The following is a 21,375-nucleotide window of genomic DNA, read 5'->3' on the forward strand; positions in this document are numbered from 1 at the left end:
TATTTCCTCCATCTCTCTTTCCCTCCTTCACTGAAAAAAAACATAATAACATTTCTTTGCAAACTATGAAGCATGCAGGGTTTTATTGGTTCAACAAACCCTGCTGTGTGAAAGAGAGGAATGGGTTTTAGATTTGATGATTTACCTACTGTGTGCTGGTAATTTGCATGTATTACCTGATATAATTCTCTCAATATTCCTGTGAGTTGGGTTGGATTATGTTAATATTACAGATGTGGAAGCTGAGGCCATGAGGGAAAAAGCATGTTCTCTTCTGCTATGCCATGGACTGGGTGCTAGAGGTGGGTAAGAACTAAAAAGTCTCTAGGCTGGTGTGGAATAAAATTCCTGTTGTCCAAGGACTACAGAAGTGGTGCTGCAGAGATTCTGAGAACGGTGAATTTCTCCTAGCAGGAGGATTAGGGAAGACTTCATGGAGGAGGTAGATTTCTACCGAGCAGGAAGGACGGGCAATAGTATTTGACAGAAAGACGTAGGAAACTAGGCCAAGAAAAGAGGGATTAGCATAGACAGAGTCACAGAGAGGGAAACGCCTTTGGTGTCAGCAGAGATCATCACTGAGTGGTCTACTTTGGTTGAAACACAGAGTTCTTATAGGGGACAACGTAGTGGGAAGTGAGGCTACAAAGATAAGCTGTAGCCTGTTCACAGATCAACTTCAATGTCTGGTTAAAAGATTCACAGTCTGGGGAATTCCTGGTGGTCCAGTGGTTAAGATTTGGCATTTTCACTGCCATGACCAGGGTTCAATCTCTGGTTGGAGAACTAAGATCCCACAAGCTACGCAGCTGAAAAAAAAAAAAAAAAAAAAGGATTTATGGCCTGGTCTATAGGTGCAGGGGAGCCATTAGCACATTTTGAGCAAGTGAGTTGCTAGTTAGAGCTGAGATTTAGAAAGCTTACCTTGGGCACCCAATAAATTAGAAGAGGAAACAGGAAATAATTAGCAGCTATTGCAACTGTCCAGTGCAACTTGTTCTGAGGCCTGAAATATCACAGTGGCAATGGGATGGAGAAAAGGGGCAATATGAGAGCAGAACTTGGGAGACAGAATTACAGAGCTTGGTGACTGGCTGGGCTTGGGGTGTGAGGGAACTCCGAGATGATTCCAAGGTGACTGCAGAGATGATGATGGCAATGCCTAACAGAGAGAGGAAAGTCAGAAGGGGAAACAGATATGGGGGTGGGAAGGGCTCATTTGGTGGTAGATGATTTGTTTTGTTTGTGCAGGTGGAATTTCAGGTGCTGGTGGGTAGCCTAAATCATGTCTGTGTTCAGTGCTCTTCACCATTGCTATCCCCCTCCCTTCTGTCCTTCCTCTTTGTTAAGCAAACGTTTGGTTGTCTTTTACAGTCCAGCTGAACGTCGCCCTCTGGCGAACTTTGTTTGTCTCTGAACCTCTGATGTACTGTCCATGCCACTGGATATTGCCTGAGTCCAGTCTCCCCAGCACATGCCCTCAGATGCAAATATATACTTGATGTGTGTGAGATGAATGTCTGGTGATTATAACTGACATTATCACAACTGAAGTTCCTGTTTGTATGAAGGTTTAAAGGGGCACTTAGAATGGTCAGAAATGTGTTGTCATTTTCTCCCAGTCCCTCCAGGTAAAATCAATGAGCCACTGACCCTCCATACACTGAAAAGGTTATTAGGGAATAAATGGCAACTTTTAGTTTAATAATAAGCACAGTTGAAGGCATTCAGTTCACTTTAATCGCTCAGTCGTGTCCGACTCTTTGCGACCCCATGAATCACAGCACACCAGGCCTCCCTGTCCGTCACCAACTCCTGGAGTTCACCCAAACCCATGTCCATCAAGTTGGTGATGCCATCCAGCCATCTCATCCTCGGTCATCCCCTTCTCCTCCTGCCCTCAATCCCTCCCAGCATCAGAGTCTTTTCCAATGAGTCAGCTCTTTGCATCAGGTGGCCAGAATATTGGAGTTTCAGCTTCAACATCAGTCCTTCCAATGAACACCCAGGACTGATCTCCTTTAGGAGTGACTGGTTGGATCTTCTTGCAGTCCAAGGGACTCTCAAGAGTCTTCTCCAATACCACAGTTCAAAAGCATCAATTCTTCGGCACTCAGCTTTCTTCACAGTCCAACTCTTACATCCATACATGACCACAGGAGAAACCATAGCCTTGACTAGACAGACCTTTGTTGACAAAGTAATGTCTCTGCTTTTTAATATGCTATCTAGGTTGGTCATAACTTTCCTTCCAAGAAGTAAGCATGTTTTAATTTCATGGCTGCAGTCACCATCTGCAGTGATTTTGGAGCCCAAAAAATCAAATGAGAGAGTTGGAATGATTTTTAGTTGTTTAAGTAGATAGACTGTAGAATGGTTAAAGTAAAAAGTATATTTCAGGTGACATCGATGCTGAGATTGATGTTTTGTGTGTATTAAAAAAAAAGACTCTTAGCATTGTACTTGGCTCATAGCGCTCAATAAAGCTGGACTGTTATTACTGATGGAAAATTTGAAACTGTAAATAGAAAAAAAGCCAATTTTAAGGATAAAATCAACATTTGATTAATATGGAAATATATACAATGCTTTTAAAATTAATTTATTTATCTTAATTGGAGGATAATTTCTTTACAATATTGTGGTGGTTTCTGCCATACATTGACACAAATCACCCATGGGTGCTCATGTGTACCCCCAACCTGAACTCCTCTCCTACCTCCCTCCTCACCCTATCCTTCTGGATTGTCCCAGAGCACTAGCTTTGAGTGCCCTGCTTCATGCATCGAACTTGCACTGGTCATCTATTTTACGTATGGTAATATACATGTTTCAATGCTATTCTCTCAAATCATCCCACCCTCGCCTTCTCCCACAGAGTCCAAAAGTCTGTTCTTTACATCTGTGTCTCTTTTGCTGTCTTGCATATAGGATAGTTGTTACCATCTTTCTGAATTCTATAGGTGTGTGTTAATATACTGTACTGGTGTTTCTCTTTCTAATTTACTTTACTCTGTATAATAGGCTTCAGTTTCATCCATATCATTAGAACTGACTCAAATCCATTCTTTTTTATAGCTGAGTAATACTCCATTGTGTATATGTACCTCAATTTCCTTATCCATCGTCACCTATGGACATCTAGGTTGCTTCCGTGTCCTGGCTATTGTAAACAGTGCTGCGATGAACATTGGGGTCCATGAGTCTCTTCCAGTTCTGGCTTCTTTGGTTTTTATGCCTAGCAGTGGGATTGCTGGGTCATATGGCAGTTTTATTTCTGTTTTTTTGAGGAGTCTCTGCACTGTTCTCCACAGTAGCTGTACCAGTTTGCATTCCCACCAACAGTGTAAGAGGATTCCCTTTTCTTCACACCCTCTCCAGCATTTATTGTTTGTGGGCTTTTTGACGGCAGCCATTCTGACCAGTGTGAGATGATACCTCATTGTGGTTTTGATTTGCATTTCTCTAATAAAGAATGATGTTGAGCATCTTTTCATGCGTTTATTAGCCATCTGTATGTCTTCTTTGGAGAAATGTCTGTTTAGTTCTTTGGCCCATTTTTTGATTGGGTTGTTCGTTTTTCTGGTATTGAGCTGCATGAGCTCCTTGTATACTTTGGAGATTAATTCTTTGTCAGTTGTTTCGTTTGCTATTATTTTCTCCCTTTCTGAAGCCTGCCTTTTCACCTTGCTTAAGCTTTCTTCATTGTGCCAAGTTTAAGTTTAAGTTTAATTAGGTCCCCTTTGTTTATTTTTGTTTTTATTTCCATTACTCTGGGAGGTGGGTCATAGAGGATCTTGTTGTGATTTATGTCAGAGAGTGTTCTGCCTATGTTTTCCTCTAAGAGTTTTATGGTTTCTGGTCTTACATTTAGGTCTTTAATACATTTCGAGTTTATTTTTGTGTATATACAATGTTTTTAAGGTGCCATTTAGAGGTCTAAAGTCATTGTTGATGAATATAAAAATGTTTTGTTTGCTCATAAAATTATCATGACTGACATATTTGGAGAGAATCAAATTCAAAAAACTAGGAAGAGTTGTTTTTCTCTACTAAATATTTAGTGAAAGATAAAAGGGGTATGGGGAAAGAAACACTTCCCAACCTTTCAACAACTTTCCATTTCCTCTTTTGTTTCTCTGGACCATCAGATTTCCAGTGACCAAAGTGGAAAGGGAACTAACCTAAGTATCTACTTTGTCCGAAATATTAAATACAGGTAACTGAATTCAATCCTGGTGATAGTCCTGTGAGATTATTGCTGTAATTCCAGCTATGCAGATGAGAAAATAGGCTTAGAAAGTCTTAGTAACTTGGCCAAGTTCACAGGACTACCAGGTGCTAGAAACAGAAGTGAGACCTCTTTCACTACATCTCTTGCAGTAGCTTCCTGACAGTCTGATGGAAGAGCACATGCTCCTCCCCGTTGCCATGCAGCTTTCTTGCTGTGTGAGGTGCAGGGCGGGGGGCAGGGGGTGGTGGGGGCATTTTATGGTTACAACTTCACATGGCATTTGCTAGAACAAGTAATTCATTCAACAATATTTGGCCTCTGTTTTGTTTGAAGGCAGGACCAGAGTCTTGAGTTCCTCAGTCACCACTGCTGCCTGCTACTCATTTTAAATATGTTTAAAAATAGTGTTAAATTATTGTGAATACTCAGCCCTTCTCGATACATGGGGCATATTGTAAGAGGAACTTGACAAGAGAAGTCTATGAGACTCTAGGGAAGAGTCTGCTTCTAAGCTCATTCAGCTTGTTGGCAGATTTCAGTTCCTTGTGGCAACAGGGCTGAGAGGTCCCATCTCCTTGCTGGTTGTTGGTCTGGGATTAGATGGCGCCCTCCAGGCCTTGTTTCTCCATTTTTAAAGCCAGCAACGGTACTGCAGGTCCTTCTGGTGCTTGAGTCTTTCTGACTTTTCCTGTCGTCAGCCACAGAAAACGCTCTGCTTCTAAAGGGTGTGATTCGATTAGGCCAGCTGGAGACAGCCCTTCCAGTTCTCATAGACTTTCATTTTTAGAACGGCCTTTTGGATATTAAGCTGTACTCTGACATTTTAACCATTTCTATCCATTGATCCTCATTCTGCCATCTCATTCTGCAGTCTGATTCCCTTTCTCCCTGCCCCATGGCCCTTGCACCATTCAAGTTTTCTCTTCTCTAGACTGAAAACACTCACAGTGTTCCCTTTACTTTTTACAGGGCATGCTGTAGCGTGGCAGTCAGTGTACACTTGAGTCACCATGCTGTGCTGTGCTCAGTCGCCCAGTCGTGTCTGACTCTTTGTGACCCTGTGGACTGTAGCCCGCCAGGCTCCTCTGTCCATGGGATTTCCCAGGCAAGATTACTGGAGTGGGTTGCCATGCCCTCCTCCAGGGGAACTTCCTGACCCAGGAATCAAACCTGGGTCTCCTGCATTGCAGGCGGATTCTTTACCAGCTGAGCTACCAGGGAAGCCAGGAATCACACATAATTGGATTTAAATTCAGCTATACCACTTACTGAGATATTGGACAAGTTAACTTCTCTGAACTTTGGTTTCTTTATCTATGCATACTTTATAAGATAAATTCAGAGATTAAATGAGCTAATGTATGCAAAGCTGTTAATCACTTTCTCATGTCACATTACATAGAACTAATATATGTTAGCCACTATTATTCTTTCTACATTGTTACTCTTTCGCCATTTTGTTCTTTTTTTTTCTGGATGTGATCTATTTTGGCAATGACATTAATAAAACATGCTGCCTGTATTACACAAGTGTCTTAAAAAAAAATTCAAAGTTCTATATCCAATAATTCTCCTTTTTATAAAATTTATCCCAAGGAAATAATCAGATCTAGGCAAAGATTTTTGTTCAAGAATATTTGTCATAACACAATTTATAATGGTGAAATATTGAAAGTAATCTAGGTAACTAAGAATAGGGAAACAATGAAATTAGGGTACATTCGTTTGATGCTACAAAGCCATAAAAATCACATTTTTAATGAAAGTAATGACATGAGAAATATAACACTGTTTATTGCTGCTGCTGCTGCTGCTAAGTCATTTCAGTCGTGTCCGACTCTGTGTGACCCCATAGACGGCAGCCCATCAGGATCCCCCATCCCTGGGATTCTCCAGGCAAGAACACTGGAGTGGGTTGCCATTTCCTTCTCCAATGCATGAAAGTGAAAAGTGAAAGTGAAGTCGCTCAGTCATGTCTGACTCTTCGCAACCCCATGGACTACAGCCTACCAGGCTCCTCCGTCCATGGGATTTTCCAGGCAAGAGTACTGGAGTGGGTTGCCATTGCCTTCTCCCTGTCTATTGCAAAAGTCATAATATAAGACAGAATATATAGCATGACCCTAACTGTGTTTCTGAAATTATGTCTATTTTATTCACACACAGACAGATATTGTTAGGGAAAAGAAAGACTGAAAGGAAATCTGCTATGTGTTAATAATGAGTGGTGGGATTATTTTCCTTATGGTGTTATTTTCCTTATTATATTTTTTTGTAATAACTGTGTGTTACTTTTATAATCTGAAAAAAATTAATAAATGTTATTTTAAAATTACTTTAAGTAGGGAGCCCAGAATAATACCTGGTAGTCCACAACTTTGTTTGGAACGAGAAAAGTTGCAGAGTCACATCAGTAGATCGAGAGCACCTCTGATGATCACTCAGCTGGGAACGGGCCTGAAGGCAGTGGGATTCTAGCAGGCCGCCCCTGGGGTCAGGATGGCAGCTCTCATTAGACTGTTGACCAGTGGGACTGCCACCTCATAAGGACACATGTCGGGCTGGGTCACATGGCACAATCAGCTGCTGCTGACGCAAGGTCACTCTTGGCGCTGCATTCAGTGTTATACCACACCCGCTTGTTATGATAAGTTTTGACATCTCTGTCACATCTTATCTGCATTCTGGGCTTTGTAATCCCAGAAAGAATAAAGTTTTGGGATCTGAACCTCTAGACTTTGTTTTGTTCTAATCAGAAAAGCAAATTGATCCTCAGTGTGAGGAGCTCCAGGGCACCAGAGGGGCCTCTTGGTCAACAGCCATATTCAGGTGGTCCTGCCCCGTGCCTGGCAGTGGCCCAGCCAAGCTCTGCTGTATAGTTGCAGCAAAGGCAAAAAAACGTTCTCGGGTCTTGTGCACAAACGGCTCAGAGTCAGCCTGTAGGCTTGTTTTTGCTGTTCTGTTGCAGAGAACAGAACTGAGAGAGGGTAGGGTTGTGCTGTCTCCATCCACACACTAGGAGTTCACTTTCTAAAACTGTTCCCATCCAGGGGCTTTTCCTCAGACCTTGTGGGATCTAGCTGTCATTGTCCTGAGAGGCCATTCTGTTTATCCAGTGACTTAAAATCTGAACATCTGAAGGATCATCTAGTCTCTGAATTCAACCATTACTTACAGAGTTCAAAGCATTTATGAGAGCATGGTAAGAGCTGAGGAAATTCAGATAAATCCAGCGTCATTCATCTAGCATTTCCTAATGCTGCCGCTGCTGCTAAGTTGCTTCAGTCGTGTCCGACTCTGTGCTACCCCATAGACGGCAGCCCACCAGGCTCCTCCGTCCCTGGGATTCTCCAGGCAAGAACACTGGAGTGGGTTGCCATGTCCTTCTCCAATGCATGAAAGTGAAGAGTGAAAGTGAAGTCACTCAGTCGTGTCCTACTCTTAGCTACCCCATGGTCTGCAGCCTATCAGGCTCCTCCACCCATGGGATTTTCCAGGCAAGAATACTGGAGTGGGTTGCCATTGCCTTCTCCGCATTTCCTAATATCTACCCTGAATGTCAGATTCTGAGCCAAAAGCTTGGGGAGGTACACAGATAAGTGACTTCAATTTGGCAAACATCTGTTTAGGACCTACTATGTTCAGGGCACTGTGCAAGGCACTAAGGAAATAGATTAATGAGACACAACCCTTATGCTTAAGGAAGTTACAACTTAAAAAGTCTGGGAAGAGAGACATGGGAACCACTTAATAATAAGTGGAATGAGTGGTATTTCTATAGCAGAGCCCAGAGGAGGGAGTAATTACTTCTGAACTGGCCTGGCTACTTAATAGCTATGTGCTTTTATTCAAGGTATTTAACCATTCGATTCCTCAGGTAATGTATCAAATGAAGATATAATGAGTTAATTCCCATGAAGTGTCTACATGGGATTTAGCAGTCATAGATGTTAGCAGTCCCTTCCCTTCTCCTCTTCTGCCGTCTCCCTCCTTCCCAAGAATGAATGGTGAGAGTTACCCTGAACCAAGGGGACATCGTGAGCTGGGTGTGATGAGGAGTAGGGCGATACAATGTCTGGGATCTGATGAGGCTGGCATGCAAGTATCTGTGGATAATTCAACTGGAAGAGAGGCCAGAGAACCACTCTAGGTCTAGACCATGGAGGATTTTCAATGCCAGACAAGGAGTGTGGGTTTGGGTGACACGGAGACAGCTGATCCATGTATACTTTCAGAAGAGCATCTTGGCAGAGTAGGGAGAGGCTGAGAAGAAGAGGGACACTACAGAAGCTGCTGCAGAATTCCAGGCAAGAGTTAAGGCCAGAACTAAGACCACTTCTCTGACTCCCTTAGTGTAGTGGGGCCTGTGGTTTTCTTGTTATGGAAACATTGGTTTGAGTGGAAGTTTATCCCATGTAGCCCATCAATTTTAATATTCTGAGATTATGTTCAGCCTCTTGACCTCAAGGCTGATCCACCCGTGCATCTCTGCCCATATAACTGCGCTCATTGCATTGCCTATAAGATGAGCATATACTTGAGTCTTCCTGTGTGTGGACACCAATGGCTTACACAGAGCATCTGTAGAACCTGCTGAAATATGAAATAGTCTTATTGCAGGGGAACCTTTATGAAGAAAAGCCTAATATTTAAAATCACAACAATGAAAATTAATATAAAGACCTATTTTCCAAAGGCTTTGTAATATAAAAAGAGTTGGGATATCACAGGAGATGGAGGTAACATTTATTGAACTATGTCTAAGTATTGAGTTGGCAAAAAAAAAAAAATTCATGCAGGTTTTTCCATAACATCTTATAGGAAACCTGCCCAAACTTCTTGGCCAACCCAGTATCAGGAGTGGGGTTGGATGCTTTGGTATACTTAATCTTATGGAATCTCTGCAATCTTGTGATGCAGGTATTAGGATATACACTGAAGAAATGAAGGATTAAAGGTGAAATCCCTAGGCCTAAGGTCAGGTAATTTAACAAGTATCAGATTTAGGACCAGATTCTTAATCTCCATGAGCCTCAACTTTCTCATCTGTTTCCACTGCTTTTACTTCTTTGATCAGTTCCCCTGTATGAAACCAGTGCACTGCCCACAGTCCTGCTATGATCTTCCTTGCCTGGGGTCCCGCGGTCCAGCAGGCCACTGCTGTCGAGCCAGGCTCTGAGCTCCCCGGGCTGCTGCCAACCCTGCTGAACCACTTGCCTCACGTGGGCTCCCATCGTCCACTCCCCTGCTTAGCCACCTTCCTTCCTTCAGCTTTTGAACTGAATGATTCAGGAAGGAAGACTGTGCTTTTTTGCTTTGTGTGTGTGTGTGTGTGTGTCAGCCATGTCCGACACTTTGCAACCCCATGGACTATAGCCCAATCAGGCTCCCCTGTCCGTGGGATTTCCCAGGCAAGAATACTGGAGTGAGTTGCCATTTCCTCCTCCAGGGGATCTTCTCAACCCAGGAATTGAACCCGTGTCTCCTGCATTGGCAGGTGGATTCATTACCATCAAGCCACCTGGGAAGCCTACTTTTTACTTTAATTTTCTCTTTTTCTTCTTTGTTTGTTTTGATTGAAGTATAACTTAAACACAGTAAAATATGCAGATCTTAAGTGTTCAACTCAATGAAACTTTACATTTGTAAATACCTATGTAATTACGCAAATTAGGCACCTCAGCACCTCAGCAAAGCATCCCTCTTGACCTTTCTCAGATACACCTACCCCAAGATTACCACTGCTCTACACTTCCACCATAGATTAGTTTTGCTTATTTATATTTTTTAACTTTTTATTTTGAAATATCAAATTTATAGAAAAGTTGCAAGAATAAAGAACTCTCCAAATCCTTCACCCAGACACAGCATGTTTTAACATTTTACCACATTTGTGTGCATTTATGTGTGTGTGTCTCTCTCTTTTCTAAAAACTTAACATTGATAGAACACTGTTGTCTAATCTACAGAGCATCTTCATATTTCTCCAGTTGTCTCAATGACATCTTTTATGACAATTTTTCACTTTGATGTAGGATCCAATCCAGGATCATATATTGCATTTACCTGTCATGTCTTTTAGCTTCCTTTAATCTGGAATAGCTTTTCTTATCTTTTATGACATTGATTTTTTTTTTTAAGAGCACAGGACAGTTGTTTAGTACAATGACCCTCAATTTGATTCTATCTGATTTCATTAGGCACTTTCAGCAGGAATATTAAGTAAGTGATATTTCTTTAATGTATCACATGAAGAGGCAACTGATATTGATTTATGCCATTGTCAGTGATGCTAACTTAGTGAGGTGACGTCTGCCTCCTTTACTATAAAGCTACCATTTCTCCTTTCTTCGTAATTAAGAAGTAATCTGTGAAGAGATACTATGTGAGTCAGTGAAGTGAGACTATGTAAATATCCTGTTCCTCTTCATACTTTGGCCCAATAGTTTTAACATCTATTAATGTTTCTTGCCTGAATTCACCATTATATTGCAAAAAATTATTTTCTTGATAAAAAAATAATTATTACTTTTGCATTTATAATTTTCTACACTTTACTATAAGGGCAAGCTTTCCTTGCTCCCTTATTTATTTATTATTCATAAGTATAGTATATACTTAGGATTCTTTCTTGTATTTAATGAGCTATAATATATTATCATTATTCATTTTGATACCCCAATTTTCCCTGACTTAGCCAGTGGGGGATCCTTCAAGCTTCTATATCCTTTTGACATATCCCTGTCATTCTTTGATCACTTCTTTTCTTCTTGGCACAAATAGATGTTCCAGGCTCAAACTGTTCTTTCCCAGTCTCAACCCTGGAATCAGCCATTCCTTCAGGGAGCTCTGATTCTTCTTAAACAGTATTAAAAAAACCAAAATCGGTACATCAAGTGACCTCATTGCTGCTGGGGTGTCATTGCTTCTAGACAATTTCATATTGGTTTAACTCAATCTCTGTGTGTATACATGTAGAAAACTGTGAGTTCATACTGATATGTCTAATTCTAACCTTATATCCACAGAGTTCCTCTTGGCCCTCTCTCATTACATATTTGTGTTTTCTTTATCTACTGTGAAAACTCTAGCTCCCAAGAACATTCATATATTTCATGTGCACAGTCCTAAAATATATACAAAATACTTTCAGAACTAATACATGCATACTGCTATGGGAAAAAATGAATCCACCAAGTAGAGTAAGGGTATTTTTAACAGTTCTTTTTGTTTTTAAACAGAATTTATTTAGTCAAAGTACTGGGCTTAAAAGTTACTAGGACTGGTTCTTTTTCCCCTCTTCAGAACAATTATATTACTTATTTGAAATAAATTTGCCTGTTTTTGAGCTTCATGTAGATAGTGTCTTACAGTATTTACTCTTCTGTGTCTGGTGTCTTTTGTTCACTATTATTCTTGAAGATTTATCCATTTTTTGAATAGCAGTAGGGTTTTTATCCCCCCAAAGTTATAAAGTATTCTGATTATACTATACTTTATTCATTCTATTGATGATGAATATTTGGGTAATTTTATGTTTTTATTTATTATGAATAAAGCAGCTGTGAACATTCTTATACATGTCTTTTGGTGGAAGTAAGTAATCGTTTATTTTGGGTGCTTGAGTCTCCTGGTGTGTCTGTGTGTATTTACTTTTAGCAGATACTGCCAAACAATTTTTCAGTGCAGTTGAGTTTATATTCCTGCTAGCCACATAAGAGATTTCCAGTTGTTCTACATCCTCATCAGCATTTGGTATTGGCAGTCTTTATAAATTTCAGCCTATCTTGGCTGTTAGGCAGGGGGTTCAGTTTTTTGGAGAAGCATGCTGGCCTGAATCTGTTAATTACCTGTCTCTGAGGTTAGCTGCTCAGCTCACATGGTTGATCTTGTTTTCATGGGCACAAGTAACTTCCTGGTGTTGCCTTTACTGAAATTCAGATGCATTGTTGTGTTTGGCACTTTTAGTCTGTAAGGATCAGAGATACTCTCAGGTTACTTTAGTATGGGCATAAGTACTGGAAACAGGTGAAGCAAATGCCTTATAAAAGAACAACTGGAAAGTCACTTAAAACACAAGGTAGCTCAAAAATACAGACTTTCTTGCACTGTCAGCAGTAGGATATAGAAATCTCACATTCCAGTGACTTAGCTACTCTTCTTTAGTTTGCTCCTATTGCTTCTGACTCTTCTGACTGTAGCTCCTCTTTATATTAACCTTTCTTGTGTCTATTTTTTCCGGTTACCGCTCCAGCTACCAACAAGACGACTTATACCGTACAACATTTTTCAGGCAGAGTTTTCACATTAAGCCATTGCACAGACTGTGGCCAATCTCTGCGTTAACCTTCTTTGTACAGGTATCCATCGATAGCCCATTCACACCAATTATACCACAGTGCACATAGTATCAACATAGCAACTTAGGAGAAAGGAATTTTCTTTGAGTGCACTATGGGAAAAGCAAGCATTCTGAGTGGCTGGCTGGCTAGTTTAATTGTGTATATTATATTCTAATTAACTAGACATTTCTCAAGTCCTCTCCTTATCTGGCAGTAAGTAATTGTTGAAAAAAGGAAATGAACTGTTCATAGTGAACATATGCCAGTTCCAAGTGCTTATAGTTTCCTTTTATATGTTCTCCAAATTATATATTTTATATGTTTTGGAGAGATGTCTACAGAACACGGTCAAACTCAAAGTGAATTCTATTCTGTAGAAGTTGGGATAGGGTGTGAAAGGGTTTTAGGATGTATGAGATTCACCTGTTACCATCCCATCCTAAAGTTGAGGGAACTGAAATCCAGAGAGGTGAAGAGATTTGCCCAAGGTCCTATGACAAGGAGGTGGCAAGGCAAGGACTCAAAATCTAGATCTTCTGGTTCCAAGCTCTTCCCACTACCCTACACTGCCTGGGGAGATATGCCCTACCCCCACACTCAAATTATTAACAGTAGAAAGGAGGTTTGACAAAAGCCAACTTTAGCCAAGGCAAGTGGTAGGATTTGAGAGAAGACAGATCTTTTAAGGGCTGAGATGATCTGGGAGACTTCCTCCAGGCAGTGAGTTTTGAACTGGGCCTTGTAAAGTTGGTAGGTTCAGAATGGTATGGAGAAGGGAGAATGGTGCAAATAATGGTGCAAAAGAGGGAAAACACAGAGATTTCCCAGGGACAGAGAAGAGACTTGTGTTGCTGGGTTAATGTAGGAAAGGAGTGAGAGATCAAGTGTGGCAGGAAGTTGGAGGCTTTGAGACTATGACAACTTAAAAAATTTCTTTTAAAATCAGGTCATGACAGGATGGCGAGAAGAAAGCTTGAGAGGCAGCTCTCAAAAGCTTCCAAGTTGGAGTGGAAAGGACTGAACTAAGATGGTAGCAGCTAAAAAAACCAAGACCCGGAGAAGGCAGAATTAACAGGCTCTTGAGACAGAGTAGGAGAGAGACAAAGGAGTCAGAGAGCTGTTAGTCTCTTGAGAGTTTGAGCCTTAATGCCGGGGGCAGTCTGGAACCAGAAGAAGAGGGGCAGGATGTGTAGCGGGTAAAGCTCACAGGCTTTGGATCAAGGCTCACCTAGTAAATAGCCCAGTGTGACTTATTTAACTTCTCTAAGTGTGTTTGCTGACCTGTTAGAAGATTGATCCCCACTTCTAAGAGTAGCTGGGAGGATGCAGGTTTGCGAGTAAAGTGAACTTCCATAATATCACACGTTTGGCATCCAGGCACGTAACAAATTTTAGCTCTCTTCCTCCCCACCCCAACCTCTCCATTTGAGAAGGAAGTAGGACCTAGTTTAAGGTTCATTGTCTTAGGTATCAGTCAGTCAGTTCAGTCGTTCAGTCGTGTCCAACTCTGCGATCCCATGGACTGCAGCACCCCAGGCTTCCCTGTCCATCACCAACTCCCAGAGCTTGCTCAAACTCATGTCCATCAAGATGGTGCTGCCATCCAACCATCTCATCCTTTGTCGTCCCCTTCTCCTGCCTTCAATATTTCCCAGCACCAGGGTCTTGTCCAATGAGTCAGTTCTTTGCATTAGGTGGCCTATTCTTAGGTATAGATTGTGCAAAAGGAGGGAGAATGGATACATGTATATGTATGGCTGAGTCCCTTGGCTGTTCACCTGAAACTGTCACAACATTGTTGGTCGGCTGTATCCTGATACAAAACAAAAAGTTCAAAAGAAAAACAATAGTAAATCTATTTAAAAAGCAAAAGAAAGAAAAATAGGCTTTGCAGGGTCGATGCGTTCTTCCTTCCCTGGATTTTGAGGTGGACGACAAGCTGAAACCCCTGGCCCCAGAGGTCTCATTTTTTTTTTGGCCTCCTTTGACATCTAGGCTTCAGTCAAAAGTTGACGCCCCCACAAAGGGAGTCAGAGGTGTCTTTGTAAGGGTAGGTGCTTCCAGGAACAAGCAACCGCGCTGCCTCTCTGCTGTCACCAAGGACCACCTTTGAAGCTTTTTCGGAGTCTAGTGGTAAAACGCCTTTGACTGACAGGACTGCAGTTTGCTGTAAAACATGCCCAGCCTCCCAGCCTGCTTTTCTAACAGGTTGGGAAATTCTGGTTAGTCTCCCTTGAGTTCTATGCAGGTGGCAGCGGGGTTAGGGCAGAATTTAGCAAAGGCTGCGCTGAGGCGCCCATTCCCTTCCCTGTTAACCCGTTAATCCCGGTCGGCGCGAGGCTGCCGTTCTGGAGCTGCTTGCCAGTCTGTTCTTTCTCCGGATCGGGGTGGGGGGGGGGGGGGCGCTGGCCAAGGACCTGCGGTGAAATGGGGGAGCCGAGGCTGTATCGCCAAAGCTCTCTTTCCGCAGAGTACCCTACCGAGTGGACGCCCCGCCCGCCCGCCGTCACGTGCGTCCACACGTGCGCCTTGTTGCCATGGCATCGGCCGGCGCCCAGGCCCATTGGCGTGAGGCAGAACCAATCAGTAGGCCTGTCACGCTGCTACGCACCAGGGTGGTCCCTGAGCTGCCACCTCGCCTTTGGGAGGTCCCCGCGCTGAGGATGGTCCCTGGATAGTGACGGGCACTAGCCTCGGCGTTGGTCTGGCCTCTGCCTGGTTTCCCTCATTGGAATCTCAATGCTTCTTTCCCTGCGTCCTGGTTGCTCCCTGCTCTACTCTGATTTCCCTGATCAAGTGTGCGGAGTGGAACAACCTGGTGGCCTTCCCCACGAGGTGATAGCTTCCACAAATCTTTGTTGCCATTTTACAGCCATGTCCCCTGAGAAAAAGCCCTGGACCAGCCATTGATCGAGGAAAATCTAGATCTACCAGAGGTAGATACTCGTAACCCGAGGCAGATGGTTGAGCCTTGTAAACCTGGGGCTCTCCCAGCGTAAGATTCCTTGATAATTGACACAGGGTTGCCAGATGTGAGAACATGCTGTGTGGCACTAGGAAGGGTTTGGACAGTTAACAGGACAGAAAGGTTGAAGGAGAATGAGCACAGAATCCAGCACCTCCACCAGCTGTAAGACTCTGGTCAGTTACTTCACCTCTCTGAACCCCAGTTGTCTCATTTGTAAAGTGGTTGTAACAGAAGAATCTTAGATTTGGTTTCGGTTTAAATGAAATAATATAGGCAAAGCAGTTAGCCAGGTTCTTGGCCATTAGCACTCAATAAGGGCCAGTCAGCAGCTTTTAGAAATGGTACAAGTGTGATGGTGGAAACTAAAGCACTCATACTCAACATTTGGCAAATATTTTCCTAGTCATCTAATTTCTACTTATGCTTTTAGTTATTCCTTTACTTTCAGCATCTACTGGTAGTGTCCACTACCAGTCAGTTCTTGCCCCAGCCTATCGCTGTCCAACTGTATTTAGTGGGATCCTGCCCAGGGGGAGTTGTGGCCTCCTTCATGAGAACTGATAGAGTCCAGCTCCACAGGAGGGATCCTGGGAGATCTTGTCCCCATGGCAGCTGAGGCTTTGGAAATTGTTTTCTGCAGCTCTGCCTCCTCAGGCTGAGTTGCCTGAGCAGAGCAGACCCCTCTAGTGTTTGGACCGACTGACAGGACAACTTTCCAATAACTCCTCTGTCCCCCACTCCTCACTGCTGGGGGGATGTGCCCCCTGAATCCTGAAGGCCTGAACCAGCAAGCTGAAACCCACCCTGGAACAGTCCTGTGCTCTTGACACCCTCCCTCATCTCTCCTGTCTATTCTAATACCTTTCCCTTCCTGCCTTCATGGTGCATTGCAGTGCCTTTCTGCATTTGGACTGGCATCTCCACACCATCTCCACACCACTACTCACACTGTTTTGGGATCATCTCACATCTCTGGGCCCATCTTTGTCTGGGTCCCTTCATGCCTTGTGCTTGGGCTATGTGGCAGACATATTACTGGGCAAGCACCCTGCTGGATCTGTGAGAGACATGTGCAGTTTAAAAGTAAACATCATGCGGTAAGGGCCATGGTGCATGGTGCTTTGGCAGTAGCCAGGCTGGAGCAGCTGGCTCTACTTTGAGAAGTCCGAGAAGGCTTTACCACGAGGTAATGTGGCACTAGTGGTAAGGAACCCGCCTGCCAATGCAGAAGACATAAGAGACACAGGTTCAACCCCTGGATTGGGAAGATCCCCTGGAGAAGGAAATGGCAACCCACTCCAGTATTCTTGTTTGGGAAATCCCATGGACAAAGGAGCCTGGCAGACTACAGTCCATGGGGTTGCAAAGAGTCGGACAGGACTGAGCATACAGGCACAATGTAAACAATCATAAAGGATTTTGCTAGATGGAGAGTAGGAGAAAGGGAAGTCAAGTCAAGGAGAACAGCATGTGTTAAAGTCTGAAATCATGTGATGTTCTTACAGAAAATGTAGCTAGTGTGAATGGGAAAAGGAATATGTGACTTGGGGTTGAGAGTTCATGAGTAGCAAGGGGGGAAAGGGAGGCCAGAGAGGTAAACAGGGGCCTACTTGTAAGGACCTTGTAAGCCATACCATGTGCCTTAGACTTTGCCCTTCCAATGCTGAAATCCTGTGGAGGGTTTTCTATAGGGGCGTGACGTGTGCAGGGTTATATGTAAGGAAGGTGACACTCATGGATGTCAGGGGATGGACTGTGTCATTTGTCCTCTAGCAATTCTGTCAGGCAGATGGGAGGATACTCTTTTCTATCTTGTACTCCTGAGAACGCTGAGGCTCCAGGACTAAATACCTTGCCGAAGGTCTGAGAGCCAAAAAGCGGAGGGCTTAGCATTCACCTGGTTCTGACCCTGACTCTCTTTCTCCTGGGCACACTGCCACTGTTAACAGAGTCTTCTAGAAAGCTGGGCAGTGGGTAGATGCTGACAGAGGCAATGTGAAGCAAATGGCCATTGACACAATCTTGTTGAAGGAGTGCAGCGCTGGGATTTTGTGGCCTGTGGCGTTCAGTCTCCTGACCTCTGTGCCAACGCGCAGACAGCAAGAAACAGCAGGGAACTTTGAGCTTCAAGCACTATATTGCCTTGACAAAATCCATTCATCACTGTCTCGCTCATTAATTCACAGCAGCATCTGCTGCCTGATGCTGGCGTTTGTCAGTGACTTGTTTCTGGAACCCCTGGTCTTCACGGCTGGTCAGCTCTGCAGCCTGCAGCCCCAGGGTGAGCCCTGGCAGTCAGAGGCCGGCCCTTTCTGCCTGCATTTATAAAATGAAATAACTTCATTTAAAAAAAAAATAAAGGTAGTGTAACCTGGCAGTATAGAATATGAGCTTGGAGACAGACAAACCTGGCTTTTAGTTTTATGGCTGCCACTTGGCAAGCTAGGAAGTTATGAATATATATGAACCTCAGTTCTCTTCTCTCTGAAATGAGCAAAGTCAAACCTATCTAAAAGATTACTGTTATGAGTAAGGTGAGATAGTGTTTATAAAGTGTCTTGGCATGACACCTGGCACACATGAGTCCTCAGTGTATGGTGGCTTTAATTTCGAACATTTAAAGAATGTTTGAAAAATAGAGAATTAAAAGAAAAAAAATCTTATAATCTTACCACCATGATACAACTACCTTTATAATTTAGTGAATTATTTCCTTCAAATTTTTATCCCTACTACTTCAGAACATGTCAGATTTTATAGAATATTTTATAGTCAAGAGCCTTTTTTTTTTTTTTTTACTCCTCTGTGGTGGGAACTGCATTATATTTATTTTTCTTATTTTTACTAGATAATTTTTCTGATTATTAAAATTGTGTATAAAATTTAAAGAGCATAGTAAAAAGCAAAGGGAAAACCATACTCATCAGTTCAGTTCAGTTCAGCTGCTCAGTTGTGTCCGATTCTCTGCGACTCTTTGCGACCCCACGAACCGCAGCACGCCAGGCCTCCCTGTCCATCACTAACTCCTGGAGTCCACCCAAACCCACGTCCATTGTGTTGGTGGTGCCATCCAACCACCTCATCCTCTGTCGTCCTCTTCTCCTCCTGCCCTCAATCTTTCCCAGCATCAGGGTTTTTTCAAATGACTCAGCTCTCTGCATCAGGTGGCCAAAGTATTGGAGTTTCAGCTTCAACATCAGTCCCTCCAGTGAACACCCAGGACTGATCTCCTTTAGGATTGACTGGTTGGATCTCCTTGCAGTCGAAGGGACTCCCAAGAGTCTTCTCCAACACCACAGTTCAAAAGCATCAATTCTTCGGTGTTCAGCTTTCTTTATAGTCCAACTCTTAGATCCATACATGACCACTGGAAAAACCATAGCCTTGATGAGATGGACCTTTGTTGACAAAGTAATGTCTCTGCTTTTTAATATGCTGAATAGGTTGGTCATAGCTTTCCTTACAAGGATCAAACATCTTTTAATTTCATGGCTGCAGTCACCATCTGCAGTGATTTTGGAGCCCCCCAAAATAAAGTCAGCCACTGTTTCCACTGTTTCCCCATCTATTTGCCATGAAGTGATGGGACTGGATACCATGATCTTAGTTTTCTGAATGTTGAGCTTTAAGCCAACTTTTTCACTCTTCTGTTTCACTTTCATCAAGAGGCTCTTTAGTTCTTCACTTTCTGCCAGAAGGGTGGTGTCATCTGCATATCTGAGGCTATTGATATTTTTCCCGGCAATCTTGATTCCATCTTGTGTTTCATCCAGCCTAGTGTTTCTCATGATGTACTCTGCATAGAAGTTAAATAAGCAGGGTGACAACATATAGCCTTGACATACTCCTTCCCCAATTTGGAACCAGTCTGTTGTTCCATGTCCAGTTCTAACTGTTGTTTCCTGACTTGCATACAGATTGCTCAAGAAGGTCAGGTGGTCTGGTATTCCCATATCTTTCAGAATTTTCCACAATTTATTGTGATCTACACAGTCAAAGGCTTTGGCATAGTCATACTCATAATGCCCCCCTTATCTTTATTTTTATCCTTACCCTTACCTTATCCTTACCCTTATCCTTAGCCCAGAGGCTATCACTATTAAATTTTTGGAATAACTCCTTCCAGTCTTTTATTCATGTTTTATTATAGAGTTGAGATCATATTACATATATAATTTTTATGTAGTTTTTCAGTTCATAGGATATCACACGTATTTTCCTTTATTGTAAGCATCATTTCCCAAGGCTGCATAATAATTTCCAAGTCATCAGATGGCTCTACTGTAACTTACATAGAATTCTCCTATTGTTAGACATCTAAGTTTGTTCCTAATTCTTCCATCTAAGTAGCTTCCTATGACAAAACCAAGGGAACCAGCCTCAGTATAACCAGGAAGCACATGATGAACTTGTGCTGTGTGTATGGCCTGGGTGAGGCCTAGGGGGACCCCTCAGATAAATCAGATACAGAGCCTGCCTCAAAGGAGCTCAGAGACTAGTCACCCTGGAAATATTTAATATCCAGGTACTTCTTTGCCAGACAGTGTCAGGGACTCCAACTAAACGTGGGTAGCCCTCTTCCCTGCGGAAACTAAGATCCTAGACCCATAGATTTTACAAAGGAAAAAGCCTGAGAAGCCTGGCTGCCGCTTCTCACTTGAAGTGAAGTGAAAGTCGCTCAGTCATGACCAGCTCTTTGCGACTCCATGGTCTTGGTCCATGGACTTCTCCAGGCTAGAATACTGGAGTGGTAGCCTTTCCCTTCTTCGGGGGATCTTCCCAACCCAGGGATCGAACCCAGGTCTCCTGGATTGCAGGCAGATTCTTTATCAGCTGAGCCACCAGGCCTGCCATACTCAAATGTCTTTTGAGCCTGTTACCTTGACTGTCAGGGGCCTGTGCTAGTTACCCTTGAATATCACTGCCAAGTGGTTTTTCACTGGCAAAGAGGAAGAAGTTACGGCACCAGGACACTGTGAGAATGAGGGACTCAGAGAGGCTCTAGTCTTAATTTAGGCACACACACACTTCCACTGGCACCTGATGCAAGTTATATTTCCTCCTCCTAAGCCCATTTTCTCCACGTCGTGTGAAAGATCGGACTCCGTGATCTCCAGGGCTCTTCCGGTTGACACCATAAGTACCTGAAAGCCCTTTTTCTTGCCAGGAGCTAAAGTAAGCATCACAGTAAAGGTTGCAGGATCGTCTCCAGAGCTTAGAGTTGCTTTTAATTAGTACCTGGGGGACAATTTATGCTCTTATTTTCCCAGTCACTTCCTTCTGGTAGCATTTGGGACATGCGGAGACTGAGAGGCAAGAAATAGCTCTCACTGGGTGCAGCACTGGATTCAGAACCCCAAATGATTGTCTCTTAGGTATTTCTTCTTTAGGTACTTTGTTCTGTCATTCATTTTCTCCGAGCCCCAGACCTTGTACAGTCCATCTGTGAGTAGTGCAGAGGGGAATGAGGCAGAGTGCTGTCTTCAAGATACACACAGTCCAGTGAGGAAATGGGAAAAAATGTAAAAGACGACAAGATGATTGCTGCAGTGGGGATACATATAAATTGCCTAATGGAAGGAGTGCTTCAGTCAGCTAGAAGCAGTAGCAAGGGAGTGTCTGAATGCTTTGGAATTTTAAAGGATGAAAAGAAGGTTTCGAGGTAGGCAGTTCAGGAGAGGCCATGCAGAGCAGAGGAGCAGCATGTGTAAAGGCCTGGAGGTGTGAGAGGACATGTGTTCAGAGAACTGCAGGTGGTCTGTGTGGCTAGAAGGTAGAAGGGAGAGTGAGCAGATGGGCAGAAGTCAAGCGTTTTCCCTTGGGCAAGTCTG

The 21,375-nt window shown here is 43.1% G+C and overlaps 1 protein-coding gene across 1 annotated transcript in view; it reads left to right on the plus strand.

The window, feature by feature from the left end:
- SERGEF (secretion regulating guanine nucleotide exchange factor) overlaps window positions 1–21,375 on the plus strand; it is a 257,522-nt gene that overhangs the window by 145,269 nt on the left and 90,878 nt on the right. The gene's annotated exons all lie outside the window — the stretch shown is intronic.

Source organism: Budorcas taxicolor, chromosome 15 (genome assembly GCF_023091745.1).
Source record: "Budorcas taxicolor isolate Tak-1 chromosome 15, Takin1.1, whole genome shotgun sequence".
Lineage (NCBI taxonomy): Eukaryota > Metazoa > Chordata > Mammalia > Artiodactyla > Bovidae > Budorcas > Budorcas taxicolor.